This window comes from Canis lupus, chromosome 6 (assembly GCF_048164855.1).
Source record: "Canis lupus baileyi chromosome 6, mCanLup2.hap1, whole genome shotgun sequence".
NCBI lineage: Eukaryota > Metazoa > Chordata > Mammalia > Carnivora > Canidae > Canis > Canis lupus.
This window is the reverse complement of record NC_132843.1, coordinates 2,221,631-2,248,961: the sequence shown is the minus strand read 5'-3', so window position 1 is coordinate 2,248,961 and position 27,331 is coordinate 2,221,631. Positions and strand designations below refer to the sequence as shown.

The 27,331-nt window shown below is 47.6% G+C and overlaps 2 long non-coding RNA genes across 3 annotated transcripts; one reads left to right on the top strand and one right to left on the bottom strand.

Annotated features, from left to right (window-relative positions):
* Positions 1-353: 353 nt before the first annotated feature.
* Positions 354-26,224, bottom strand: LOC140634891 (uncharacterized). 2 transcript variants are annotated; one of them, XR_012032221.1, is made up of 3 exons: positions 25,854-26,219; positions 14,515-14,617; positions 354-1,083 (listed from the first exon to the last, which is right to left on the bottom strand). It is a non-coding gene; the product is annotated as an uncharacterized lncRNA (long non-coding RNA). The 2 variants fall into 2 exon arrangements; XR_012032222.1 differs by lacking the exons at positions 354-1,083; positions 14,515-14,617 and adding an exon at positions 20,845-21,326 and having other exon boundaries at positions 25,854-26,224.
* Positions 16,828-19,520, top strand: LOC140634890 (uncharacterized). The gene is made up of 2 exons (XR_012032220.1): positions 16,828-17,300; positions 19,338-19,520. It is a non-coding gene; the product is annotated as an uncharacterized lncRNA (long non-coding RNA).
* Positions 26,225-27,331: the final 1,107 nt, after the last annotated feature.

Genomic DNA, 27,331 nt, shown 5'->3' with positions numbered 1-27,331 from the left:
TATGGACAGGAGCCCGAGGCTGTGTCCAGCACTGTGTGAAACCACATGGAATGGGGGAGGGGGGTAAGTGAAAGTTACCTGCAGCCACCAAACTTCCTCTTGTGAAAATCTAGGGAATAGCCTGAGGCTGTAGAGGGGGATAAAACAAGGAGGGAGGGGTAGAGAGAGGGAAGAGAGAGCAGAGAGGGAGAGAGAGAGGGAAGGAGCGATGAACAGGGGATAGGGGTGACGTTACTGGGCTATGGGGACTAGGCCCACAGAGGTGGGTGGAGGGCGGGGGAGGGAACACTTTAAAGACAAGAATATTGTTTTTTTTTTTTTAATTTTTATTTATTTATGATAGTCACAGAGAGAGAGAGGCAGAGACACAGGCAGAGGGAGAAGCAGGCTCCATGCACTGGGAGCCCGACGTGGGATTCGATCCCGGGTCTCCAGGATCGCGCCCTGGGCCAAAGGCAGGCACCAAACCGCTGCACCACCCAGGGATCCCGAATATTGGGTTTTAATAGATTCACTGTTTTAACCTGCAATAAAACTCTCTTCCTATAAATCCCTGAATTGCCAGTTACATTTTCTAGGACAAGACAGTCCGCATCCCTGGGCTGTGAAGTGGGTAGTAAGGATCAACGGGAAGGGACAGAAAAAAGGGAAGATTGGGAACCACAGTGACTCAAGGACAGGGATTCACAGAAATTGTGGGGAGAGCACCAGGTATCCCAGGAGACTGGCTGAGTGAGGATCCTGTCAATGGGCTGGGGGCGCTCTGCTCAGCAAGCACACGGCTTACCCATCTCAGCCCTCTGTGGCCTCAGTCCCTACCGAGACCTGGTCACCCCTGGGCCCCCCAGGTCATGGTCAGGGACAGGGAGGATGGTAGGGGGAACACACGTGGCCAGGGATGGGGAGGGTGGGGGCAGTGTGACCAAGGATGGGAGGATGGAGGGTGAGGCACAGCAGGAACGTGAAGGGGAGGCCCTCTTCGTTGGTGCTCTGCACGCTGAGTCCTTGACAAAGAGCACAGGCCGGGCAGGAGCTCCCCGCACACAGTTTCTTCCACAAAGAGGATAAAAGTGATCAGCAAACCTGGAAAGAAAAGAAGACCTTTCCAAGATCACTCTTCTTGGAAACTTGGCAGTTGTTCCCTGGAACCTGAGGCACCAAAGGCCTTTGAAATCAACAGAAGCTTTGACCTAGTAATTCTGTTTCTATAAATGTATTCTTTTTTCTTTTTTCTTTTTTTAAGATTTTATTTATTTATTCATGAGACACACAGAGGCCCAATGCAGGACTTAATCCCAGGACCCCGGGGTCATGCCCTCAACTGCTGAGCCACCCAGGCGTCCCCCAGAAAACTCTTTTAAAACAGATCATCAAAAAATAAATAAATAAAATAAAATAAAACAGATCATCAACAAAGAAATATATCCTTATTTTTTATTATAAAATAATAAATATTAATTATAGAAATATTGGATGGTATAGGAAAGAATGAAGACAAAAAAAAATCACAAGTCAGCACAATTGTTAACGATGTGGCATCTTTCCCTGCAGTAATTTTTCACTGTAGTCATATGTATATGGTGGTTTATAACTTGCTTTTAAAATATAGTTAATATACACAAGAAATGATAAGAGTTGATGAGGATTGGAGAGAAAGGAGCCTTCCTCTTGCAATGTTGGTGGGAAAGCAAATTAGTGTAAGCCACTGCAGCAAACAGTGCAGAGATGACTTAAAAGCTAAAAATAGAGCTGCCTTATGATCCAGGAATTGCACTACTGGGTACTTACCTAAAAAATACAAAAACTACCAATTCAGAGGAATTGGCACCTCGATGTTTACAGCAGCACCACCTACAATCGCCAAACGGTGGAAGCAGCCCAGTGTGCATCATCTGATGAATGGATAAAGAAGGTATGGAATACGTACAATATACAATGGAATATGACTCAGCCATAAAAAAGAATGAGATCTTGCCATTTGCAATGATGTGGATGGAACTAGAGGGTATTATGCTTAGAGAAATAAGTCAGTCAGAGAAAGGCAAATGCCACATGGTTTCTCTCATACGTGGAATTTAAGAAACAAAACTAATAAACAAGGAAAGAGAGAGAGAGAAATAAACCAAGAACAGAATGTTCCCTGTAGAGAACAAACTGATGGTTACCAGCGGGGAGGGTGGCAGGGAGACGGGGAAAACAGGGGATGGGTGCCAAGGGTTGTGGAATGGCCCAAACACTATATTGTGCATCTGAAATTAATATGACATAGTATGTTAACTAACTGGAATTAAATTATAACTTTAAAAAAAGACATGAATGTAATTTTTTAAAATTAATGTATTGTGACCATTTGTCCATGGAGCAAATAATCTTTTAAAACATGGTTTTTAAAAGCTGCGTAGGATTCTATCTATGACTTATTTAAATAATTCCCTATTGATTTCTGTCAATTTTTGTATCTGATTTTTGTCAATTTTTCACACTACAAAAAATATCTTGGTGACATTCTTATATATACATATTTATGGGCACCTCTGGTTATTTCTTAAGAATACATTTCTAGGGATGCCTTAGGTGACTCAGTGGTTGAACGTCTGCCTTTGGCTCAGGGCATGATCCTAATTTGGGGATCGAGTCCCACATCGGTTTCCCTGCAGGGAGCCTGCTTCTCCCTCTGCCTGTGTCTCTGCCTCTTTCTGTGTGTCTCTCATGAATGAATAAATAAAAAATCTTTTAAGAAAATAAAACAGTTTTCTGGTGGGGAGAGCGGTGAACCTGGATGTGGTTAGGCTCCCAACTCTTCATTTTGGCTTGGGTCTCAATCTGGGCTCTGCACTCAGCAGGGAGTCTGCTTGAGGATTCGCTCTTGCTCTCTCTCTCTCTCCCTCCGACCCTCCTCCTGCCTCTAAAATAAGTAAATAAATCTTTAAAGAAAGATATGAGTTCTCTAGGAAAAAACTTCAGCTCTTCACCTGGCATTCAGGTCTTTTCATAATCAGGGCCCAAGCCCCACACCGCTCTGGCCCAGCCCCTGCTCCACCACCTCCCCAGCCTCCCTCACCTTCCTCTCCACATGTTCAGGTCCCACCTGTTAGAGTTTCACCTTCTCAAAGACCCACCCATTCCTCCCCTCTGCCGGGTAAGCCAGAAGTAAGCATCTGAGGCTCGAAGAGTTGTATGGCTTTCCAAGGTGCTGTCATTTGGTCACAAAGAAAACCCCACTTTCCCAAGAAGCAACCCCCAAGCATGAGCTTGAGGCAGCCTTCTCACCCTGCACCACTGTGTCCCCACTGTATGCTGTGGAGAACAGGGAGCGGGTGCTCCCCAGTGCTTGAAGACCAGTCCTACACCCAGCGGACCACTGTCGTGCTCAAAAGTCCCTTCAGTCCCATTCAGTATGCAAAATGTCAGCGTTTGGAAACTACCTCTGACCCTGAGGGCAGATGAGAGACAACCAGTTCACCCATCCATTCATTTACCTATCCTTACATTTAACCATTTTTTGTGTGTGGTTTAGTTATTCAGCCTGTTAATCATCTAAGCAACAAACGCTTGAGCATCTACTACGTTGCAAGGACATGCCCAGTTGCTGACACATGAAGGGTACAAGTGTCTGTCTTCATGAGACACCCGGTCTGTTGTGGGAGGCAGGAAAACACATCTACAGAGCAGTAAAAGGCAAGACCAGCTGAGCTCCATGCCACTGCACGCACCTGCACGCACACACACACACACACGTGCACACAGGCGTCTCTAGGCCGTCGCATGGAGTCTGGCCCGTGGGATCTAGATCAGCAGCAGAGTGGTGAGCTGTTTTTACTTGCAACCCTTCTGGCCACAAATATGTGGGAGTTTTCCCCATACCGACCAGTTCTCCAACTCTTGAGACAGCTGCTATGTGTCCTAAAATGCAATTCAGTTCTGATTCGGACGGCCGGAGCCTGCCCCCACCTGAGAGGCACCACAAGTCCTGGGTTGTTACCAATGTGTCCGACTGAGCAGCTGTAAATCAGGGGTCCTCACCACCCCGTCCTCAGCTTCAGTAATTTGCCAGAACAGCTCACAGAACTCAGGAAAACACCTTACTTAGGTTGACTGGTTTCTTATAAAGCTGTAACAGCCAAGTGGAAGAAGCGCACAGGGTGAGGAATGGGAGCTTCTATGCCCTCTCCAGGCATGTCACCGCCAGCAGCGTGGTGTGGTACCAGCTCAGGAGCCCCTCAGATCCCACTGTGTAAGGTTTTTGTTTTTTTTTTTTTTAAGATTTTATTTTTCAAGTAATCTCTATACCCAATGTGGGACTTGAACTTACAACCCCAAGATCAAGAGTGTCATGCTCCACTGACTGAGCCACCCAGGGGCCCCTGTTTATGGGTTTTTATGGAAGTTTCATTAGCTAGGCATGATTGAGTAAATCATTGGCCGTTAGTTATTCATTCAGTCTCCAACCTCTCTTCCCTCCCTGGAGATTGGGAGGCAGCGCTTATCGTTCCAACCCTCTAATCACTCCTGGGTCTTTCTGATGAGCAGCCCTCATCCTGAAGCTACCTACAGGCTCACCAACAGTGGCTTATTAGAACAAAAGACAATCCTATTAACCAGGAAATTCCAAGGGATTTACGAGCTGGGTGCCAGGAACCAGGGGGAAAAGATCAAATATTTACTTTTCATATCATAGGGGCCTTTTACATTTGCACACCAGACAATAGAAAGGATAAAGAGATGCTTTAACATAGTTACCAAACAATCACTGGGCTAAGGATTTGTCTCTTGGTCATGTGAAAGGCCTGTGTGGCCGAATGTAAAGACACAGAGATGAAGGCAAGTTCAGGTTGGCTTGAATGTAGCTTCCAGGTTGTGGCGATGGGAAAATACAAGGCTGGAGGTAGCCAGGGACCAGGTCAGGAAGAGAGTTTTACACTGTGCAAAACAGTTTAAATTTCAACCTGAGAGCCATGGTGTCCGTTAAATTCTCGACACGATCAGATGTATGATGTAGAAGGTGCTGCTGCCTGTAGAGGGAAGAATGAAGAAGAGGGCAGACAAAGCAAATGTAGAAGCAGTGCCGTGGCGGTCAGGTTATCGGCTAAGGGAGGTGGTGGTCTAGAAAGGACCAGCCTGAGGAAAAGTAGGAGTATTTGAAGTACACTTGCACATCTTGGTTTCTAATAACTATTTCCCAGTAAAAGGAGGCAGAGCTCTTGGGAGACACTATGCTTGGGGCAAGACATAAACAAGAGGAGCCTAGAACACCTTGTAGGGCCCCAAAATCAGGAAATGCTAAAAACGAAACAAAACCAAAACAACAAAACACAAAACAAACAAAACAAAACCCACATGCATGGGTGGGGATATGTCCAAGGAGCATAGAAAGCAACGGAAAGAGCTCCCAATGACCAGAGCTGGAGCAATTTGAGCCATAAAATCAAGTACAACTGGATTATAACCCAAAGTATAAAATATATATCCATGAATCCGCACTGATTTTTTTTTTAAAGATCAAATAATTAAATGAAGGAGAAGAGACAAATCCTGGCAGAAGAATTCCAAATAAATTATTGCAGATAATCCATCCTCGGGGAGGAGAGCATAACTCCCCACCCCTTGAGTATGAGCTGCACACAGCGACTTCCTCTCATCGAGCAGGATGGAAAAGGAGAGAACTCCTTTTTTTTTTTTTTTTTTTGCAGGGAAGACACCCCACAAACCCCCCTCAGCCAGGTGATCAAGGTCGACATCCACAGCACTGAATCATGTTGATGGTATGTATCCTGATATGAAGTGAGGAGGTATATTTCAAGAGGTAAGATTTCCTTCTTTCAACAAATATTTAATGTGTGTAGGCTATTCATTAATTCAAAAAAAATCTCAAGTACCTTCTATGCACCCCACCCTGGTCTAAATGCTGGGGGTTCGTTCTACTGTCAAGAGACAAAAAAAAAATAGACAATATACAACATTTGGGGTATCACAAGTGCTGTGAAGAGAAGTGAACGAGGATAAGAACATCAGAGGGTAGGGGCATAATTTTATAAGGGGCAGTCTATAAAGGCCTCTCCGATAAGGGATATAGGAACAAAGATCTTAAGGAAACATAAAAGTTAGCCCTAAAGTTACTGAAGGAAGAGCACACTAGGCAGAGACCCTGGGGTCATTGCAGCCTCCAAGAGGACCCCAGTGATCTCTGCCTCCTGGTCTCCCACCCCTGTGCAGTTCTGTGGGACCAACCAACCCCATGAGAAGTGATATTTGGGACCACCTGAGGCTGTCACAGGGGCATTGTAGCTTCCATCTTGCTCTCTTGGCTTCACTCTGAAGGGATCCAACCTCTGGGTCCTCAAGGCATCCTAAAAAACCTGTGGAGAGGTCCACATGGCAGGGAACCAAGAGGCCTCCTGCCAACAGCCAGCACTCTCTGGCCAGCCATGTGGGGGAGCCCCCTGAAGTAGATTCCCCTGTCCCACTCAACCTTCAGATGATTTGATCCTTGCCAACATCTGACTGTAAACTTATGCAATAGCATGAGCCAGAACCACCAGCAGATAAGCTGCTTCTGGTTTTCATCCCACAGAATCCAAAAAAGATAACGGATGAGTGTGACTGTTTAAAGCCACTAGGTGTTGGGTGACACGTTACACAGCTTTAGATAACTGAAACCACCAGCACATACTAAGAGTCCAGGCAGTAATAGGTTTGTTGTGTTCAAAGATCAGTGGGGTGTGGACAGGAGGCCGTAGGGCTACCACAGCATGAACAGGAAGGAGAAAGGTGGAGATGAAGGTCAAGAGTAGCTGGGAGCCATGTTGAGGACAATGGGTTTGCTCCACTGGCAAACCGTAGAGGGATATGAGTGGAGGAACATGAGCTCACCTATGGCAGTCTTTGAGGATAGGAAGCAGCAGGGCAGTGGTGGAATCAGAAAGAACAAATAGGATGCCACGAGAGTGGTGGATGCCAGCTTGAGGTGGTCTGCTCCAGCACAGGAGGAGGCAGTTTTAGGATTTATTTCTAAGGCAGATCCGAGGTTTGCTGCAGACAGGCAAGAATGGAGTCCAACGTCTGGAGCCTAACAGCTAACTATAAGAGTGGAGTTGCCATTTACTGATGGAGAATGCTAACTGGGGGAAAATCAGTTCAATTTATGACTTGACCGATTAGATGACAGAGGGAGACTATGATGCCAGTAAGGTAACAGAGTAAGGACAGCATCTCGATTCCTGGAGGAGAAGGGTATGCACAGGCCTTGGTAGGCATGGCCAATCCTATAGGTGTCCTTGATCATTGGGAGCAACCCCGGAGAGGACAACCCTTGGAGACTCTGAAGCTACTTGTAACCACTGCCGTCTTTCACTGGAGATACTGTCCTTACTGTCTGGTTTCTTTGTTTTGATGCCTTAGGTAACATAGGCCAGGAAGGGCCTGGAAGCGACAGAACTGGACGATCAATGCCTTCGCATCTTCCATTTTGCCAAGACAAACCAGAAATCCAAATTCTTTTTTTTTTTTTTTTAAGATTTTGTTTATTTATTCATGAGAGACACGCACAGAGTGACAGAGACACAGGCTCCTGGTTGGGAACCCAATATGGGACTCGATCCCAGGACCTGGGATCAGGGCCTGAGCTAAAGGGAGATGCTCAACCCCTGAGCCACCCAGGCACCCCAGAAATCCAGATTCTTATGTGAAATTGCCCAATCTTTAAATGTCGTCCTGGAATTCAGTTATTTAGAAAGTTGTGCAAACCACAAAACACAACACCCTTTGCATAACCTGAAAAGCGCCCCACTGTACAATCATGGGTTTAGATCATCACCAATGGGTCTTTTCTGACACACTTTCCTTGCCTATAAAATGGGGCTTTGCCTGTCTCCTTTGCTTCTCTCTCATGTCTGCTCAAAGTCAGAGGAATGAGATCATGTGAGTGAGAAGGTTTAAAAACTAGAGGACCTACTGAAGCAGAGTGGTGTTGCTGCTGTGGGTGCCCCTGCTGTTATTACAGACATCAGGCCCATGATGCAGCACCATTATTAATCGTTGACATCACCAACATCACAGGCCCCTCTCCCAGTGCGTAATTCAGTTGTTGTCATTAATTCATTATTTGTGTAGTTAAAATTCACTTATTCATTTCCCACAGCACCTAACCCTGCCTGACTCATAACAAATGCTCTGCAAGTATTGCTTTAGGTGATGTTAACAATTCATTCACTCATTAATTCCACTAGGGTTTTTTTTCCCTTTGGTACTAATGACGTGCCCATTGTTGCCCTCAGCACTATGGAAAACACCCAGCCTCAGTGGCAGCCAGGGGGCTGCCAAAAGCATCCACGTGTGAAGACACATGGTGAGTGTTCAGTGGGAAGAGAACAGTAAACGCCGAAGGAGATTCCCAAGGGACCCAGGGAGGTTGGGAAGGCCTTCAGAGAAGAGGGAAGACCTGACGTGGGCTTTAGATTGGAGGAGAGAAAGGAGAGCTGCCCAGATGACCTGTCGTCTGGGTTTGCCTGGAACGGAGGGGCTGCTCAAGGGGCGACCTTAAATGCTAAGACCAGGACAGTCCGGAGCAAACCAGGTGGTGAGTCACCTCAGGAGCAGGATGACATAATGACTATGAACACAGACTCCAGAACCTAACAACCTGCAGCCATCCTCTCCTACTTTCTTGTTACCTAACCAGCCAGAGTTTTGGTTTTCTTATTGATAAGCACCCATCTTGCTAAGTGGTTTTAAGGACTGAATGAGAAGATATGATAAACTCTTAGTAAATGGGTGCTGTCATCGTCCACAGAATCCCAGGGAAAGGGAATGAAATGGGCTTCTCTGAGTTCCTGGTGCACTGTGTTTGTCCTTCTGTGCCCAGAAAATACCAAGACCAAGCAGTTGCTATGATGCTGATGACCATATGGCCTTCTTCTCATGGGGAGGACACCTCAGATGTGCCCCTTGAGGCTGAATTCCACACTAGGGAGGTCTTGGAACATTGTCAGCCAACTAAAGAGCTGGGACAAGAAGTCATACACAGCGTCAAAGAGCTATCTGGGTGTTAGCAAAATCCACACATAATCAAGATATTCTAGCTTTATAAACAGGACAGCCTGTAGCAGAGGCAGAGTCCTACCTTCAGCTCCATAAACCCCCAATCGGTTAGGCAGCATCTGTAAGACGTCAGGCAATATTTGGGGGTGCCTGGGTGGAGTCAGTTAAGCATCTGACTCTTGTTTTCAGCTCAGGTCATGATCTCAGTGTAGTGGGATCGAGCCCAGCCTCCGGGTCCATGATCAGTGCAGAGTCTGCTTGTCCCTCTCCCTCCCCCCTGCCCCTCCACCCCTGACCGCCCCCCGTTCTTGTGTACCTGCATGCACACTCTCTCAAATAAATGAATTTAAAAAAAAAGACATCAGGCAATATTTTGACTCTCCCTAAATTAAAAGCTAAGGAAACAACAACCCAGCAAGAACCATCTGAATGCCCTACAAACCGGAGTTGCTATGTCTCCATAAACTCTCCTCATCCCCCACTCCTGAGGTATTTTGGTTCTCCGCTTCTCACAGCTTCCCTGGCACCAAGCCTAGGTTCAGGTCCTAATTCCACCATGTGCTATTCCAGACAGTTTACAACTGTAAACTCTTTCAAATGATTTTTTTCTTTTTATAAAAATAATACATCTTCACTGAAAATAAATTCAGAATATCAAATATGCAAAAATAAGAAAGTTAAAAATCACCTTTAAAATTCTACTGACTAGGAATAACCCTCAGAAGAATTTATGTCTATCCCTCCAGATGTAGATAGGTAGGTAAGTAGGTAGGTAGGTAGGTAGGTAGGTAGGTAGGTACATAGACAGAAAATAGATAGATGATAGATAGATGAGAGATAGATAGATAGATAGATAGATAGATAGATAGATAGATAGATAGATAGATGATAGATGATAGATGATAAATGGAGTGGGTGGATTGATGGATGGAGGGATGGACAGATGAAAAAATGGACAGATTGATGAACACTAGAGTGTCTTCTACCCATCTTTCTTTTTTTTTTTTTAATTTTTATTTATTTATGATAGTCACACACAGAGAGAGAGAGAGAGAGAGGCAGAGACACAGGCAGAGGGAGAAGCAGGCTCCATGCACCGGGAGCCCGACGTGGGATTCGATCCCGAGTCTCCAGGATCGCGCCCTGGGCCAAAGGCAGGTGCTAAACCGCTGCGCCACCCAGGGATCCCTCTACCCGTCTTTCTTATTAAGAAAACCATGGTTTTGTACCCAAATAAAAATTCTAACTCTCCCAGTTTCCCTTATAATGAGGGATGGCCGGGAGATATGGTTGGACCCAGGAGCCCTAAGCCCTTATTTGCTGGGAATTTCTCAGAAAGTTTCCTTTCCTGACATATGTGCTTCCCCTTTTCTGTTTTCTTCTTTTTTCTTCTTCTTGCCTGGAATAGTTAAACAGTTTATAATTTTTGGAAATGCTGTGCTGACACAAACATCCTTCATCACATATCTGTGATACTTTCATTAGGGTAAATTCCCAGAGAGGGAATTACTGTTGCCAAATCCCCTTCGGTATTGATGTGGTAGCTTAGTCGTCTGTCAGCAGCAGATGAGTCCTTCCCTCATCCTCACTTATGCCCTTGTTATCTTTATCAGGTCGATAGGGAGAAATTGTGCTGTAGGAACATACATTTCTGGTCATGCATCAGAATGGAAAACTTAGAAACCTTCTAAGGGTTCTGCACCCCATCTGCTTAGGGGTATGGGAGGTGGTTCTCCATACCCCTAAGCAATGCTCTGACACCAGGTGGGTGTCCTACAATTCAACTCAATTCTGACACTATCTACTCACTCAGCATCAGATCCCACAGAGTGAGGACTTGGTCCTACAAGACTACCCGCCACCTCAGAAGCCAATTGCAAGATCAGGTTGTTACCTATGCTTCTTGACTGACAATCCATAAATAGGAGGTTTTCATGACCTCCTCCATGAGTTCAAGTGATTTACTAGAGTGGCTCAGAGAACTCAGGAAACCCATTACTCATTAGATTACTGGCATATTACAAAAGATATTAAAGGATATGAATCAGCAGCCAGATGAAGAGATACATAGGGCAAGGTAGCAAACAAAGGAGCTTTTATCCTCATGGAGTTTGGGGGCTGGCATGGTGGCATGTGGAAGCATTCTGGTTTACCAACCTGGTAGCTCTGCAACCCCCTCCTTTTAAAGATTTTATTTGTTTGAAAGAGACAGACTGAGTGAGCAGAAGGGAGGGAGAAGGAGAGAGAATCTACAGCCGACTTCCACACTGAGTGAAGAGCCCAAAGCAAGAGTTGGTTCCCCAACAACTAGATCATGACCTAAGCCAAAACCAAGAGTCAAAAGCTTAACTGACTGCCCACCTAGGCGTTCCAGGAAAGGTCTTTTTATGAATAACAAGACATCCGTGTCGTTTTTATGGCTCTAAAGTGATTTCAGGAACTGAGAACAAAGACTAAATATTATGACAAGTGATGCTCCCATTGTTCTTCTTGCTCAGGGGATTCCAAGGGTTTTGAGAGCTGTGAGCCAGGAACCACGGATAAAGACCAAAAATACAGTTATTGTAAATGGCATCAGACCTTCCTGCTGTAAAAACACCTAGAAATGCTAGATAAAAGAGATAAGGGATATCTTTCAAATGTATTAACTGAGTTTTTACTAAAGAAAGGAAAATCCTGCAACCAAAAAGAAAAGGAGAAAACAGAAACCAAAGAAGGAAGCAGGCTGATGCTGTGGCTGCTCTGATTTAAATGGAGATGGGATGGGAGGGCCGCCAGACTTGGTGCCCAAAAAGCTGCAGAGTTAATGCTACAAAGGGACAGACAGTGGGTCTGAGGCAAACACATACCAGAGCTGTAATTTCTACATGGAGCCAAGAATTTCTAAGGCTTATACCCTTGATAAAAAGTTGACAGGAAAGGGGCGCCTGAGTGGCTTAGTTGGTTAAGCATCTCTTGATCTCAGGTCAGGTATTTTATTTTATTTATTCGTTTGTTTTTATTTAGATTCAATTTGCCAGCATACAGTATCACACCCAGTGCTCATCCCATCACGTGCCCTCCTCAGTGCCCGTCACCCAGTTACCCCATCCCCCCACCCACCTCCTCTACCACACCCTTTGTTTGTTTCTAAGAGTTAGGAGTCTCTTGTGGTTTGTCTCCCTCTCTAATTTCTCCCACTCAGTTCCCGTTAGCTCAGGTCTTGATCTCAGGGTTGCAAGGTCAAGCCCCACCTTTGAACTCCATGTTGGGTATAGAGCCTACTTAATAAAAGAAAAAAAAATGACAGGAAAAAATCTATTCTCTTGCAAAGAGCGATAATATGGTAGCTTATCTATCTTGTCCAGGTCTCTGGATAGAAAACATATGTCCCCTGATAATTTATAATGAGGGCTCTGCCTTTCTGTAAACTTAGCACTCAAGTTTATATTGTCTGTATGATCCAGTAGGCCTCCACCTTACCCTGTAAGAGATTAACATCTCAGGTTAAAAGCATTGTGAGATTCAAATGCAATACTGCTCTCCAGAGACCACACAAAAATCTCACCAATGAAACCCTGCAAAACATACATTTACAATCCAAACTTTAAAAAACGCGAGGAAATACACTACCATGAACGAGAGTCAACAGAAACCACTAACAAATAGGCTTAAACTCCTGGTCACTCCAGGTGATAGAATTATTCACAAACATACTATAGGGTTGTTTTAATTTCCAAAACACATTTTTATTAAGGTAAAATGACCAATTTTTATTCAATACTTTGTAATCAATGTCTGAGTGAAAGATACACATTTGTCACATTTATAGATGCTAGTAACTCAAGGAGATCACTTCCGTATGCCAGCATTACATGTTCGAGATTTTGTAAGGATAAAAAAATGGGCTATTTTTTTTTTTTTTTTAACGTAAGCTCTATGCCTAACAAGGGGCTTGAATTCATGACCTTGAAATCAGGAGTCATATGCCTGATAAAGCCAGCCAGGCACTCCAAGATGAGTTAAATTGACAAGAAGACATAGAAGTAGGACAAAATAAATTTTTGCCATATTAAAGATAATCGACTGGAAAGTACAGAATAGATATAGTTGGCCTGAGATAATGTAGGTGAAAAAAGACTAAGGAAGGAGTGGAAAGGTATGACAGGCAGGAGGAAAGATGTCACCTGATAGCCGTATTATTTTTATTGAGGTGTAATTCACATACATAAAATTCACCCTTCTAGGGCAGCCCCGGTGGCGCAGCGGTTTAGCGCCGCTGGAAGCCCGGGATGTGATCCTGGAGACCTGGGATCGAGTCCCACGTCAGGCTCCCTGCATGGAGCCCGCTTCTCCCTCTGCCTGTGTCTCTGCCTCTGTGTGTGTGTGTGTGTGTGTGTGTGTCTCATGAATAAATAAATAAAATTCTTTAAAAAAAAAATTCACCCTTCTAAAGTGTATGATTCAGAGATTTTTAGGATATTTGCCAGGTTGTGCAATCATCGCCACTACCAAGTTCCAGATCATTTCCATCAGCCCAGAATGAAACTGCACACCCACTAGCAGTCCCTCCCCACCCCTACCAACCCTCAGCCTCTGCAACCGCCAATCTACTTTCTGCCTCGATTGGCCTATTCTGGACATTATACAAAAATGGAATCATACAATATGTGGTCTTGTCTGTCTGGCTTTTTACACTTAGCAGTACTTCATTCCTTTTTTTACAGCTGAATTATACCCCATTGCTTGAATATTCCACATTTTGTGTATCCGCCCATCAGGGAGTGAATGGGCATTTGGTCTAGTTCCGCTTTTTGGCTGTCATATATAATGCCGCTGCAAACATTCATGTACAAGTTCTTGTGTGAAAATATTTTCTTGGGATGCCTGGGTGGCTCAGTGGTTGAGCGCGCCTGCCTTTGGCCCAGGGCGTGATCCTGGAGACCCGGGATCGAGTCCCATGTCGGGCTCCCTGCATGGAGCCTGCTTCCCCCTCTGCCTATGTCTCTGCCTCGCTCTCTGGGCCTCTCATGAATAAATAAATAAAATCTTAAAAAAAAAAAAAAAAAAGAAAAGAAAAGAAAATATTTTCTCCTGTTCGGTGGACTGTTTCTTGATAGTGTCGTTTGAAGCACAACACTGTTTAATTTTGATAATGTCCAATTTACCTATTTTTTTCTTTTGTCACTTGTGCTCCTGGTGTCACATTGAAGAAACCATTGCCTCCTCCAAAGTCACAAACATTTACTCTTATGTTTTATTCTGAAAGCGTTATAGTTTTAACTCAGACATTTAGGCCTTTGATATGATTTAATTCTTGCATATAGTGTGAGGTAGGATCCAATGTCATTCCGTTCACATGTGCTATTCAGTTGTCCCAGCACCACCTGTTGACAGGACTATCTTTTTCCCCATTGTCTTGGCACGTGATAGAGTTGCATTCAATGAAGAGCTGAAGGAAAGCCCAAAGCCAAGATAAATTTAGGATTCATTCATTACCTGGGGTGCCAATGCCCCTTCTCTGGGACCAGCATGCCTATTAGTGACCTGCCGTTAGAGTCAGCTCTGTCAGTTCTCCAGATTTGATGTTTCTGAGTTGTACCTGGGTGTGAAAGACAGTTAGGACTTTGCATTCACTGAGATTGTACAGAAATTTCAGGTTTTTTTCAGCACCAGTCATAGATATTATTTCTCTGAATCATTGGTCATTTGTTCACCATAAACAATTAAAATGCTAGGAAATTCCATCATTTCGACATACAGCTGATTTTTCCCTGAACGCAGCTGTTCCCAGCTCCATGAGTCTGGAGCAACCCAAAGAGAGCCTGGGCCCAGGTCACACTGGGGAGGACACACTGGGGAGCCAAGCTTCCCTACCTCTGGACAACAGCCCACTGGCTTAGATGAAGCCCCATGGGATGCTGAGGAACTGGGTTTACTTGGTTGTTCCTGGTTTTTGAGATTTCTCCTTTGTTAGAGCTACAGGGTTACACACAGTCTGTTCTCGGATTGCCTCAGGCAGCATTGCTCACCTAGGCCTCCCCACCATTTTGTTTGTGTTTTTTTACTCTGATGATCACACTGTATAGTAATAGGATTAATAACTGATAGGTAATGAGGATTTATTACGTAGCAGGCATTGTCCTTAGAATAATGTCCATAGCCTGTGGCCAAGCACTGGGATTATGTCCAATTTATAGTTGACCGAAACTGAGTGTTTAAATAACTTTGGAAAGGTCACACAGCTCCTAAGGATTCAGACCCCTGGAATCAGGCCCTAACTCCTTAATGTTCTATGTACTCAGACTGTGCTCTCAGAGGACACCATTTGCCTGTACTTCTTTCTTTGTTGTGGAAGAGAGGCACTTTCTCATACTCCATTCAACACACCATTTGCCAGACACCGTTCCGTGTGCCACCTGCTATCTTTCATCAAAATCAGGCCACTGGTCTAAACTTTGAAACCTTGATCCATGGCATTCAGGCTCTAAGTATTGCTACTGTGGGTCAGTGGTACTCATCTGGGGCCGTCCTGTGCCCCAGAGGATACTTGGCAACATCCAAGTATTTTTATTGGACATTTTTTATTTTTTATTTATCATAACTCAGGAGGTACTACTGGCATCTGGTGGGTAGAGCCCAGGGATGCCGCTAAACATCCTACGGTGTACAGAGACCCCTGTCCCCGCAACAAAGAGTTGATCCAACCCGTAATTTCAACAGTGTCAAGGCTCTAGATTCTAGAGAATGTTGGAGGAATGAGGGTAAGAGGGGATACAGGGGGAGTTATTCCAGATTCATCTGAGAAGGGGGAAAGTCCAGACTGCTGCCTCGGGTCCACACCAGGGGACAATTAGAAGCCCCAATTAGAAGCTTTTTGTTAGCTTGAGTATTTGTGGCAGGGGGTGGGGAGCATTATTTATTGTTTACATTCTTTTAAAGTCCCAGGTAATGGACTCTCTGCCTATCATTCTCAGGGAGGCCTATCAGGCCAGAGTGAGCACATTTTTTTTTAATATTTTATTTATTTGGGAGGGAGAGAGAGCCAGAGAGAGCACAACAGGAGGTAGAAAGAGGGAGAGGGAGAAGCAGATGCCCTGCTGAGCAAGGAGCCCCATGTGGGGCTCGATCCCAGGATCCTGAGACCATGACCTGAGCCAGAGGCCCGCAGGCATATTCTCCATGACAGGAGTGGACCTTGGCTACTGTCTCCCCCAGCCCCACCTGGGCTATTGAGTCATCCGAGGGCAAGTGCCGGGCTTCCTCAGCGCCCCTGGGCCCCCAGGAGACTGCCCACTAAGGGCCCCCCGCCCTCTGTCAGCACTACTCTCCCCAGGGCCAAAAGGTGCCATCTCCTGGACGCCACGACCCTGGCCACAGCCCTCAGGCCCCGCCGTGGGAAGAGGGCCGCCCCGACGTGATGCCAGGCAGTGCAGGTCTGCGGGAAACACTGCCTTCCTATGCCTTGCGTTTTCTTTCTGATCCAATTCCTATGCTTTTGACCTACTTCCAGAAGCTGGGAGAGACACAAAGAAAAGAAGCTCCCGTGGCAGGGGGAAGTGTACGTTTTGGCCTCTACACGGCCCAGGCCATGCCCCCACCCAGGGGCAAGAGCCCGCTCTGTGCATCGTCCCGGGAGCAAGGGCCCCTCGGAGACTCCAGACCTGGCTGTTCAGTGGCCTCGCCAGAACCGCCCCGAGGGCGCCAGCAGGGGCAGGCGAGTGGTTCAGAGGCCACCCCAAACATTCAGGCGGAAGCAAAGAGGTGAGTCATAGTCACACCAATCTGCCTGACTGAGCGGGTGACACCCAAGGAAGTAGCTGGCTGGTCAGAGGAGGAGCTCGAGGACCTACCTTTGCCAATTCAGGAAAGTGGAGGAAGGGGCTGTCTTCATGGGGTTCTGTGCCTGCAGCAACGCTCCGGCCCAGAGAAGAGGGGCAGGTGAGTCGGGGGCCCGTGGGACCCTTGGGGTGCCACCAAGCAGGCATCAGGTCTGCATGCGCTCAGCTGCATGCCCATAGGCCAGGACCCGGGGGAGTCAGACCCCGGGGTACCCTGCAGCCCCCCGGCCCCACTGCCCAGTCTGTGGGCCGCAGGCTCCTCCCCACCCCCCAGGTGACTGCTGCCTGTGGCTGGGAGGATGACAGGCCAAGGTGTGAGTGGTGCCTGGTGAGAGCAGCCGTGGCGACTTCAGCAGGCGTCTATTAGATGCTGAGGGAGCCCAAGTCTGAGTGAACACAACTGCACCAACAGCACAGGATGGGAAATCCTGCTGGGTTCCGAGCGTAAGTACCTGGGGTCACACCCAGAAAGTGGGGGGTGGCAGCCAGGGCTGAGGGGATGGGGGTGCAAGGGGAGTCTGTGGAGGGAAGATAAAGTCCTGGAGGTGGATGGGGACAGTGTTTGCACTACTGTGTCAATGTCCTTCACGCCGCCAAACTGTACACTTAAAAATAGCAAAAAGGTATATTTTATCTCACATATATTTTATCTCAAGAAAAATCAATTAAAAGAAAAAAAGAGTAAGACAGAGAAAGGAAATGGGACAAGAAGTGGTGGTTGAGAAGAAGGTGCTTTTAAAACACTAACACTCTGGGGGCACCCGGGTGGCCCAGGGCGTGATCCTGGAGTCCCGGGATCGAGTCCCATGTCAGGCTCTCTGCATGGAGCCTGCTTCTCCCTCTGCCTGTGTCTCTGCCTCTCTCTCTCTCTCTGTGTCCCACGAATAAATAAATAAATAAAATCTTTAAAAAAACCACCGTTGCCGGTGTGAAGGCTGAGGGGTCGGCACCCAGGCCACCGCTGGCACTTCCGGACTCAGACACTGAGAGGCCAGAGGCCGGGTGTCGTTTGGGGGCATCTCCGTGCAGCCGGACCTCAGGCCCAAATTAAATCACCAGATCACACTGGCCTCTCTGCTCCCCTCCTCGTCTCCCTGGTGGCATCCCTGCCCCTCAAAGCCACAGCTGGCTGACCTCCCAGCTTCCGGGGACCCCGGGGCCGCGAGGTGTGCGCCCGCCACACAGGAGCCCCTGCACGGAGCCCAGGAATGCCAGCCCAGCTGGGCAAGGGGCCAGCAGCAGAGAGCAAGCGACTGTTAGCTCAACACCCAGGAGGGACGAGGACAGCGCAGGGCTGGAGGGGCCCCACACTCTCCGGGGCCCGTGTCCCCCGCATTCGCTGCCCCTGCCCCCCCGACTGGCTGTGTGTCAGCTTCCAGCCCGGAGGCCCCGACGGCTCCCCTCTGCAGCCCTCACGGCCTGGAGGCGCAGTGCGCAGCCCCCTCCACCGCACACCGCGCAGCCGGGGACGCGGCCAGGCCCCGGGAGGGGAAGGAATCGGTGACACCGGTCGGGTATAGAGGTAGCACCACCCTTTCCGTGTGGAATAAATCTTGAAGGGAGGAAAAAAACCCACATGAGATCATTTCTGCAGCTCTGACCAAAACCTGGGGAGCCCGTTCAGCGAACTGAAACTGTGTCACTGAATTCCTCGGCTGCCTCCCTTGGCCCGAGAGGCCAGGCCCCAGCCTAGATGCGGCAGCTTGGCAATGCCTGCAGGGGAGGGAACAGGAGCCCGGTGCCCTCTTAGCCCCTCCGGGCCCCACAGCACCTTTCTAGGTTCTGAGCCTCAGAGCTGACTCCTCCATCCTCCGACTGGCCTCCCATCAATGTGGACTCAGGTCAGTAGGAGCAGAAGCACGAGGGGATCCTGACTCCTCAGCATCTTTCCAGAAGGTTCCCAACACCAACATTCCCCCTCCAGCCCGTCTCTCCAGCAGCCTCCCTCTTCAGCTCCAGCCCCTTCCTAAAACAATATGCACCCCTACCAACCACATGATGTTCCAGACCTTGACAGCAGCCCAACATCAGGCATGGACAGGACCCAAGGGGGCAAAGCACGCAGGGATTATGTGCCTTGTGGCAGGGGCAGGCTTGCTGCACACTCAGTAACACAGGATGACGGCTCAAAACATGACAGGGCTCAGAAGTTTCGCAGAGGACCAGAGCTACAGCCAGCCATGTCGGGACCACCCCACATCCTGGCAGCTGGGAGCACCAACCACACGTTCCAAGCTCCAGTTAGGTCAGAAAGACCCCAGCTAAAATCAAACACAGATGAAGATGGGACTAGAAAATTCCCGGGCAGACTAAACCAGTTCGGTCACACTCGCAGTTTCATTTAGCTCATTTTGCAAGACAAGGGAGGCTAATATCTGGGTGACCTCTTGCTTCTGCCTCTGAAAATTCACTAAGTAAAACTTACATTGTTCTCTAGAATTGATATGAGGCAGCCACTAACCAATTCCCCCTTCATTTAAGAAAATCCTGATATTGTAACCGATCACCAAGAAGAATAACCGGGCACCACTTCTGCTTCCACCTTACATAAGCGGCTTTAGAGCAATAGACCTCCGGGCCTCCTTCCTTGTTCCAGTTTGAGCGCTCCTGGCTTACACACTGTCTTTCTGGTGCATGTGCACAATAAACCTTTACCAATTACCATTTCAGTGACTTGTTGGTTTTACTTTAGGTTTTTTGGGTTTTGCTTTTTTTTTTTTTTTTTTTTTGGAAACTTTTGACACCCTGGAGGAAGCCTTTGGAACAGGAACTGTGCTCTCCACCCAGGAGGAGACCCAAATAGGGCAATTGTCCCTATGCCTGTCATATCCACCCAAGGAGCAAGAGAAAGCAGAGGACCTAAGGCAAGAAAGCCTCAGGATACCACAGGTGTGCCTCTTAGGCCTTGTGGGCCTTGATAACTTGTCAGAATCTCATTTTCCCCATCTGCAAGAATGAAACTAATGAAAACCCACAGGCTGACTGTATTAAAAGTGAAAATGAGGGGTACCTGGCTGGCTCCATTGGAAGAGCATGTGACGCTTGATCTTGGGGTTAGGGGTTCGAGCCCCAGGTTAGGTGGAGAGATTACTCAAAAATAAAATCTTAGAAAAAAAAGAGAAAATAAGAAAACACTCCCTCTGAGGTCTTTGTAACAACCGTGGCAATAATTATCCAGCTCCTTGGTTAATCAACATGATTTTATCAATCACCTACTGCATGCCAAGGACATTCCACACATTGCCTCATAATATCTTCACAAGAACCCCAAGGGGAAGATATCATTCCCATTTTATGGACGAGGAAATGGAGACTGGACTGGGAGGTTAATCATTTGCTCAAAGTTGCATCACCAGATGACAATACACTTGTAGGTGTGGGGCTTCCAAAGCCCAGGCTCTCTGCTCTCCAGGACTTTGCCCCAGCTCTCGGCAGGAGACATACAGGAGAGACACAAACACAATGCACGTGCATTCCATGAGAACGAGGGTAATAACAGAAGGTGTAGACTCAGGCTGGAGGAGCTCAGCCTGCAGATCAGCGGAGCCGAGGCGCGAGGCGCCGGGGAGCTCTGTGCAGCAGGTGAGAGCCGCCCAGCCTCTCCTGGGTGGGAGAGACAGGCAAGCGAACATCAGAAGCCAGGGCCCGGTGGCCATTGAGGCCTAGAGCCCACTGAGGCCAAGGCGAGGGCTGGGCATGGTTGGGGCAGGGCGCCTGATGGGGAAGAAGTGGGCTTGGTAAGAGATGGCTCGGAGGCTGGGGGGCAAGTCTCTGGGGATGCTCCTTTCTTCTAGAAACTCATCTCCCCACACCCCACCCAGGGCACAACTACACCTCAGCCAAGTTTGCCTTTATCTTCTGCAGCTTCTCCATCTTCACCTTTTGACCCCAGGAGGATTCCTCTCCTGTCTAAGCTTCCCAGGCCTTCGGGCTCCCCATTCTTCCCTCAGTTTTCAAATATCCCTGAGCGATAGAATCTGCATGGAGATTTTTTTTTTAAGATTTTATTTATTGATTCCTGAGAGACACAGAGAGGGAGGCAGAGACACAGGCGGAGGGAGAAGCAGGCTCCCAAGTCCCGATGCAGGACTTGATCCCAGGACCCTGGGATCACACCCTGAGCCGAAAGGAGACGCTCAACCGCTGAGCCACCCAGATGCCCCCTGCACCGAGATTTTTAATTACACAGATGTGGATTTTCTAAAAATGCAATTTCACTTCGTCTGGAGACATTGGGGACACAAAGCTGCCTGAGGTGAAAGCCTGGACCAAGATAAAGCTTCTGATCTTCAAACTCCATTCTTGGCCCCGGCAATTGGGAGCATCACGGCCGCAGGTGCTGACCACTATCTCGCACGTGTCCTGTGTCTGGACTGGCGGGCTGGATCTCCTTGCTCAGCATCACGATGCCCAGCACTGCATGTCCCTGGACCCTCAGGCACGTTCTTCAGCAAAGTTGACTTTTGGACCCTGAACAGTGAAAACCGTAGCTCTTAGAGCCAGGCTGTATACAGAATAAGTTTGTAAACTGCTATTCGCTACAAGGCCCGTCAACAGAGCTCGTCTTATGCCCCTCAGGTCAGCCCTCAGAGGCTCTTAGCCTTGGTTTCCATGTCTTGAGTTGAAAATAAATAATAAAGACTTACATGTTTTTTGGAAGGATAACTAGAAATAATGCTCACAAAGAATAACGGTTGTCAGAAGAGCGAGAATGCAGTCATCCCTCAAACGCCTCCTCAGCACCACTGCAGCCCAAGTGCTGTCTGGGCGTGGGAGGGGTGGGGGCAAGGTTGTGTCTCTAAGATGCCCCTGTCACCACAGGGCTCAGTCCAGTGGCAGAGCAGGGCGGCAGAGGCAACCGGGATGCACAGAGCCATGTGCTCTGAAGGCGCAGAGGAGACACACCCACAACCTAGCTGGGAACACACTTCGAGAGGTTTCCGGGAGCCAGGCTGAGGGGGGAGGGGAGGCCGGGCAGGGGAAGAGCTTTGGGGGAACCACCAGTATAAAGACGTGCAGTTACTCATTACAGTTGAAACAGTGTGCTGGCTTCCCAGGGCTGCGGTAACCAAGCACCACAAGCCTGCTGGACCAAAGCGACAGAAACGGATCCCCTCACGGTTCTCCCCACTGGGGACCCTACGTGTCACCAAGGCCTTACTCCCTCTGTGGCTGGATGGAGAATCTGTCCTTGTGTCTTCCTGCTTCCGACAGCTCTGGGAATCCTTGGTGTCCCCAGCCACATCACTCCCGTCCCTGCCTCTGTCTTCTCGTGGCCTTGCTTCTTCTTCATGTGTATCATTGAGTCTTCTCTCCTCATAAGAACACTTGTCCCTGGGTCTAGGGCCCACCCCCAGTCCAGAATGAACACTTGTCCTTGGGTCTAGGGCCCACCCCCAGTCCAGAATGAACACTTGTCCCTGGGTCTAGGGCCCACCCCCAGTCCAGAACGAACACTTGTCCTTGGGTCTAGGGCCCACCCGATCCAGAAAGAACACATCTCAATCTTTAATCACATCTGCCAGGACCCTATCTCCACATAAAGTCACATTCTGAGGTTTCAAGTACACATGAATTTGGGAGCTCCGTCTTCAACCCAGGGCTGAGGGCAAGGGCAGAAGGGAATGAGACGAGATCTCAGCCCCAGGCCAGGGACACACACAGACCCTGGGCTTCATCCAGGGATGTTGATGAGAGGTGGACACGTTTAGGGCAAAAAGTGACAGGACAGAACTGAAGCTTTAGAAAGGCCTGCTGACCGCAGGATGGAGAGCAGGCTAGGGACGGGCAAACTAGGATGCAGATGGCCCAGTTATGATGCGACTACAGCAATGGGGCGAGAAATTCTCTGATGTTTGATAGCTATTTGGGACGATTTGATTTGGGTTTGGGGACGATTTGGAAGTGGGAGGAAGGAAAAGAGTCACATTTTATTACTAAGGTTCTGACTCAGGCTCATGGGAGGAGGAGCAATCGTGGGGAGGCAGGGATGGCAGGTCCAGTGGGGATTTGGGCAAGATTCTGGACTCAGTGCAGTAGACTTTAGCTCAGGGGAGCTCTAAGGACTGGAGCGTGAGCCTGTGGACAGACCTGCTGCCATGAGGAGAGAGCCCTGTAGAGTGAGGAGGGAAAGCAAGGCTCAGAACAAGGCCAGAGGAACACCAGCATTCAGGACCTGGGGACAGAAGGGGCTTCGGGGAAGACTGAAGAGGAGGGGAGAGAGCCCAGCAGAGTGGGTGACGGGGACATCACCCACATTTGACAATGTCCAGCCCTCTCCCTGCCCCCACCTCCCATACAGGTCCCTTTCCACTTTGCCACAACGGTGAAAGCACCTGACCTTTCTTGGGGTGATGGGAGGACAGCCTCCCAGGGCAGAGTGTTCAGCCCCTTATTTATTTACTCAGGCACGTTCTGTGCTCTCGTTACCTAATCACAGCCTGCGCTGGACAAACCTGAGTTTCCCTCCATCACCTTCCTCCTTAAGCTCCAGCCCCAGGTCCCTGGGTGATCTGGAGTCTTCCACTGTGTCACTCCTAGTACAGAACCCACACCCTCCAGCTGTTCCCCTCAGCATGGCAGCTGTCAGCCCCGGGTACCTACTGACCAGAGGAGGGCCGAATAGAGCTGGGCTGAACTGAGATGCTCTGTGAGCATAAAATACACCCAATTTCAAGGACTCGGTATGAAAAAATGTAATATCCTAGGAATAATTCTATGTCGATTCCATACTAAAATTATATTTTAAATATATTGGGTTAATTTAAACATATTGTTAAAATTAATGTCACCTGTTTCTTTGTGCTTTTCTTTCTAATGTGGCCACTAGAAAACCTTAAAGTACCTATAAGGCTTGCATCGTATTTCTACTGGACAATGCTGCCCTAGAGAACTTAACTGATGTCAAAACTTATTTGAAACACAGGATACTTTTCCATTTCCTGGAGTCCTGCTAGCATAGTCCTGGGGAGGGAGAAGCACATGCCCTACGTTACAGCCACAATTTCATGTTTTCATTTTATCTCTTATAGCTCATCATAGCTGTAATTTGTTCCTTCTCCCCCGGATTTTTTTTGTTTTTTTTTTAAAGACATTTAATTTTCTTTTTAAAAGATTATTTATTTATTTATTTATTTATTTGATAGAGAGAGAGCACAAGCAGGGAGAGAGGCAGAGGGAGAAGGAGACATAGGCTCTCTCCATTCAGTGGGGAGCCCGATGTGAGGCTCGATCCCAGGACCCTGGAACCATGATCTGAGCTCAAGGCAGATGCTTAACAGACTGAGCCACCCAGGCACCCATCTCCCAGATTTTTAGATGAGAAAACCAGAGGCCAAGGTTTGTTTAATTCCTAAGCCAGTAATTTTCCCAATACACAGTATTGTCAAATCCAATGGTTGATAATAGTCTGTAAGGTACCTCCTCAGATGGTGATAATCTCTTTATGTACATAAAGCATCCATATCATCTACATCATCTCATTGGCTCCAAAAGAAAAACCTTAAGACCTCCAGTATAAAATGTTTTTTATATATTTTATTTATACATGGCAGGAAACCAAAAGGCACAAAGGAATATGAAGAAGCCAACCTGTCACCCACCCCTGACCTCCTCCCTCCTACTACCCTCCACACTCACGCCTGCCAACAACATGCTCTGTATATCCCCCCCCAATGGTGTTGATAAAGAAATACAATCAGGCATGTGAGTGGATATATAGCCTTTTTTTTCTGGAACTCAAATAGTAGCAAATTATACCCACATTCCACATTACTCTTTGTACTTAGCAACTTACCTTGGATACCCTTCCATATCAGTCCATAAAGGTCTACTTTGAACTGATATGCCACATTTATTTATTTATTAAAGATCGTATTTTTTAAGTCATCTCTACACCCAACGTGGGGCTCAACTCACAAACCCAAGATCAGGAGTTGCATGGTCCCCTAACTGAGCCAGCCAGGTGCCCTGAATACGTCATATTTAAATGGAAGAATTTTATAAGTTACAAAATATATTCAAATAAGGAAACCAAGTTCAGAGAAGAGGTCATTTGTTCTCTTTGACAGCAATGGTGACAGAATGAAGACAGCAATGGTGACAGAATGAAGACAGGACCCAGGCCACCTGACCCCTGACCAGAGCCTGCCTCTCCTTAATGCTCTCCCAGTGTCCCCATCTATAACATAGTGGAAATAATTCCTGGCCCACCTACTGTGAACCTGACATGGAGACTAAACAAGCTCTTGAAATCTGGAAAGTAGGATTCAAATAAGAAATACAGTCCTTATTATAATCATAACTGTCTTTTTCTGAGTCACACCTCGGTAGAATTTTGAGCAAAACAGGGGAGAGTAGATGTATTTGAACAAGGGAACTTCTCCTTGAATCACACTTCGAGGGAATTATTCTCTTTGCCCATAGCATTGGCCCCCACCCAGTGCTGCCCTAGCCCAGGACAGACCCCGGCTGTCTTTCTCGAAAGGTCTGGAATGTTCTGAGGGACTCAGGTGTGCCTGCACAGCTCCTTGTCTTGTGGGGAGTAGGTGGCTGCCAGCTTGGGCACCTGAGAACAGGTCTCCCCAGGAGGAGACTCTCCTCACAGGCCCAAGACATAAACACAGACAGACATAGACCCTGGAAACCTAGAGCCAGGTGAGTGGAAAACCGTCCTCAGCCGGTTGTTTATGTCTGCACAATCACAGCCTGAGATTTTCCAGGCCCAGACCCAGCTGGGGAGCTGATGCACAGAGCAATGTGAGTGGGATAAAGCTCAGCAAAGTCAGGCTAGCTTAGGGGTCTGGCTTATCCCACCATGTGAGCCACCAACTGGGTGAAGGAACGCAGACTTATTTCCGTTGATGGTCACGCCCACCACCTTCATGTCTGGGACCTGCTTCTTGTTTCTTCCTGGGTATCCCCTGGCTCAGGGCCTTGGGGAAAAAGAAAAGGGAAAAACAAATCTCTAGGGAAGGAAAAAAGCAAACCCAGACTTACCCAAGCTAAATCTAGACCACCAGCCACCTAGCTTGGATGGCGTCTTCTTGTCTCCTAGCTTTTCAAGATGGTCCGTGGTGCCCAGACGGGCAGGGAGCTGCTTCTGTTGTGCGAGCATGAAGGCCAAGCTTCCGGGAGCTCCCCAGAGCCTAGGAGAAGTGCCCACGAAGCACAGGGCCTCCAGAAAGTGCGTCTTTCTTTACCTTGCCTCCGCAGCTGGGCAAAGATCCCCTTGCCTCCACCCAGCTAGACGGCAATTTCACACATCCTGTTTACAGACAAGGCGTGCAGAAGAGCAAGACGACACCTCCTTAGCGGCTACTGAAAAGTCTCACCAGTTTGCTGGCATCTGAGCTGCTCTACTCCGCTCTCCATAGACCACCCACTTTTACTAAAAGGGCCAGCCAGCGTTCTACACACTCGGTCCTAAGAGGGAAACAGGTATTAAAAAGCTGAATATTGGGGATCCCTGGGTGGCGCAGCGGTTTGGCGCCCGCCTTTGGCCCAGGGCACGATCCTGGAGACCCGGGATCGAGTCCCACGTCGGGCTCCCGGTGCATGGAGACTGCTCCCTCTGCCTGTGTCTCTGCCTCTCTCTCTCTCTCTCTCTGTCTGTCTGACTATCATAAATAAATAAAAATTAAAAAAAAAAAGCTGAATATTCAAGGGCTGCCTGGGTAGCTCAGCAGTTGAGTATCTGCCTTCAGCTCAGGTCATGATCCTGGGGTCCTGGGATCAAGTCCCACATTGGGCTCCCTGCATGGAGCCTGCTTCTCCCTCTGCCTGTGTCTCTGCCTCTCTGTGTGTCTCTCAGGAATAAATAAATAAAATCTTAAAAAAAAAAAAGCTGAATATCCAAACAGACATTTGCAGACAGTCCTTCACATCACAAAACAATTAATGACAGGACTTGGTTAAAAGATAACTCCTCTTGGACAGCTAAAATATAATTTTGCTTATATAGCATCAATGTATTCACAATTTCTTTTGTATAAACCTCACAAACTCACACAGGCTTGGATATAATACTATATTTGTGATATTTTTAAATTATCAGTAAAAAACCTTGATTTAGTCAGAGTTGGTACCATTCTCTCTACCTTTTAGAGAAGGAAAACAAGCAAGACTGAGAGGTTCTAAGCAAAAAACAGACATTGGCTGTGTTCCACGCTGCCAGGCCAGGGCTGAGAGAGTCGAATTTCTCAAACTGCCCCAACCTCATTGTTACACCTCTACCTGCAGTATCTGCAGAAGACAGAGAGGAGGTTGCCAGGGGCTGGGGTGAGGGGGGAATGCAGGATTATTGTTCAAAGCTTGTACAATTTCTGTTAAGGATAATGACAAAGTTCTGGAAATAGATAGTAGGAATGTTAGCACAAAATCGCAAATGTACTTAATGCCTCTAGATTGTACACTTAAAATGGCTAAAAGAGTAAATTTTGTATGCGATGTATGTTTCACCACAATAAAAAGATTAA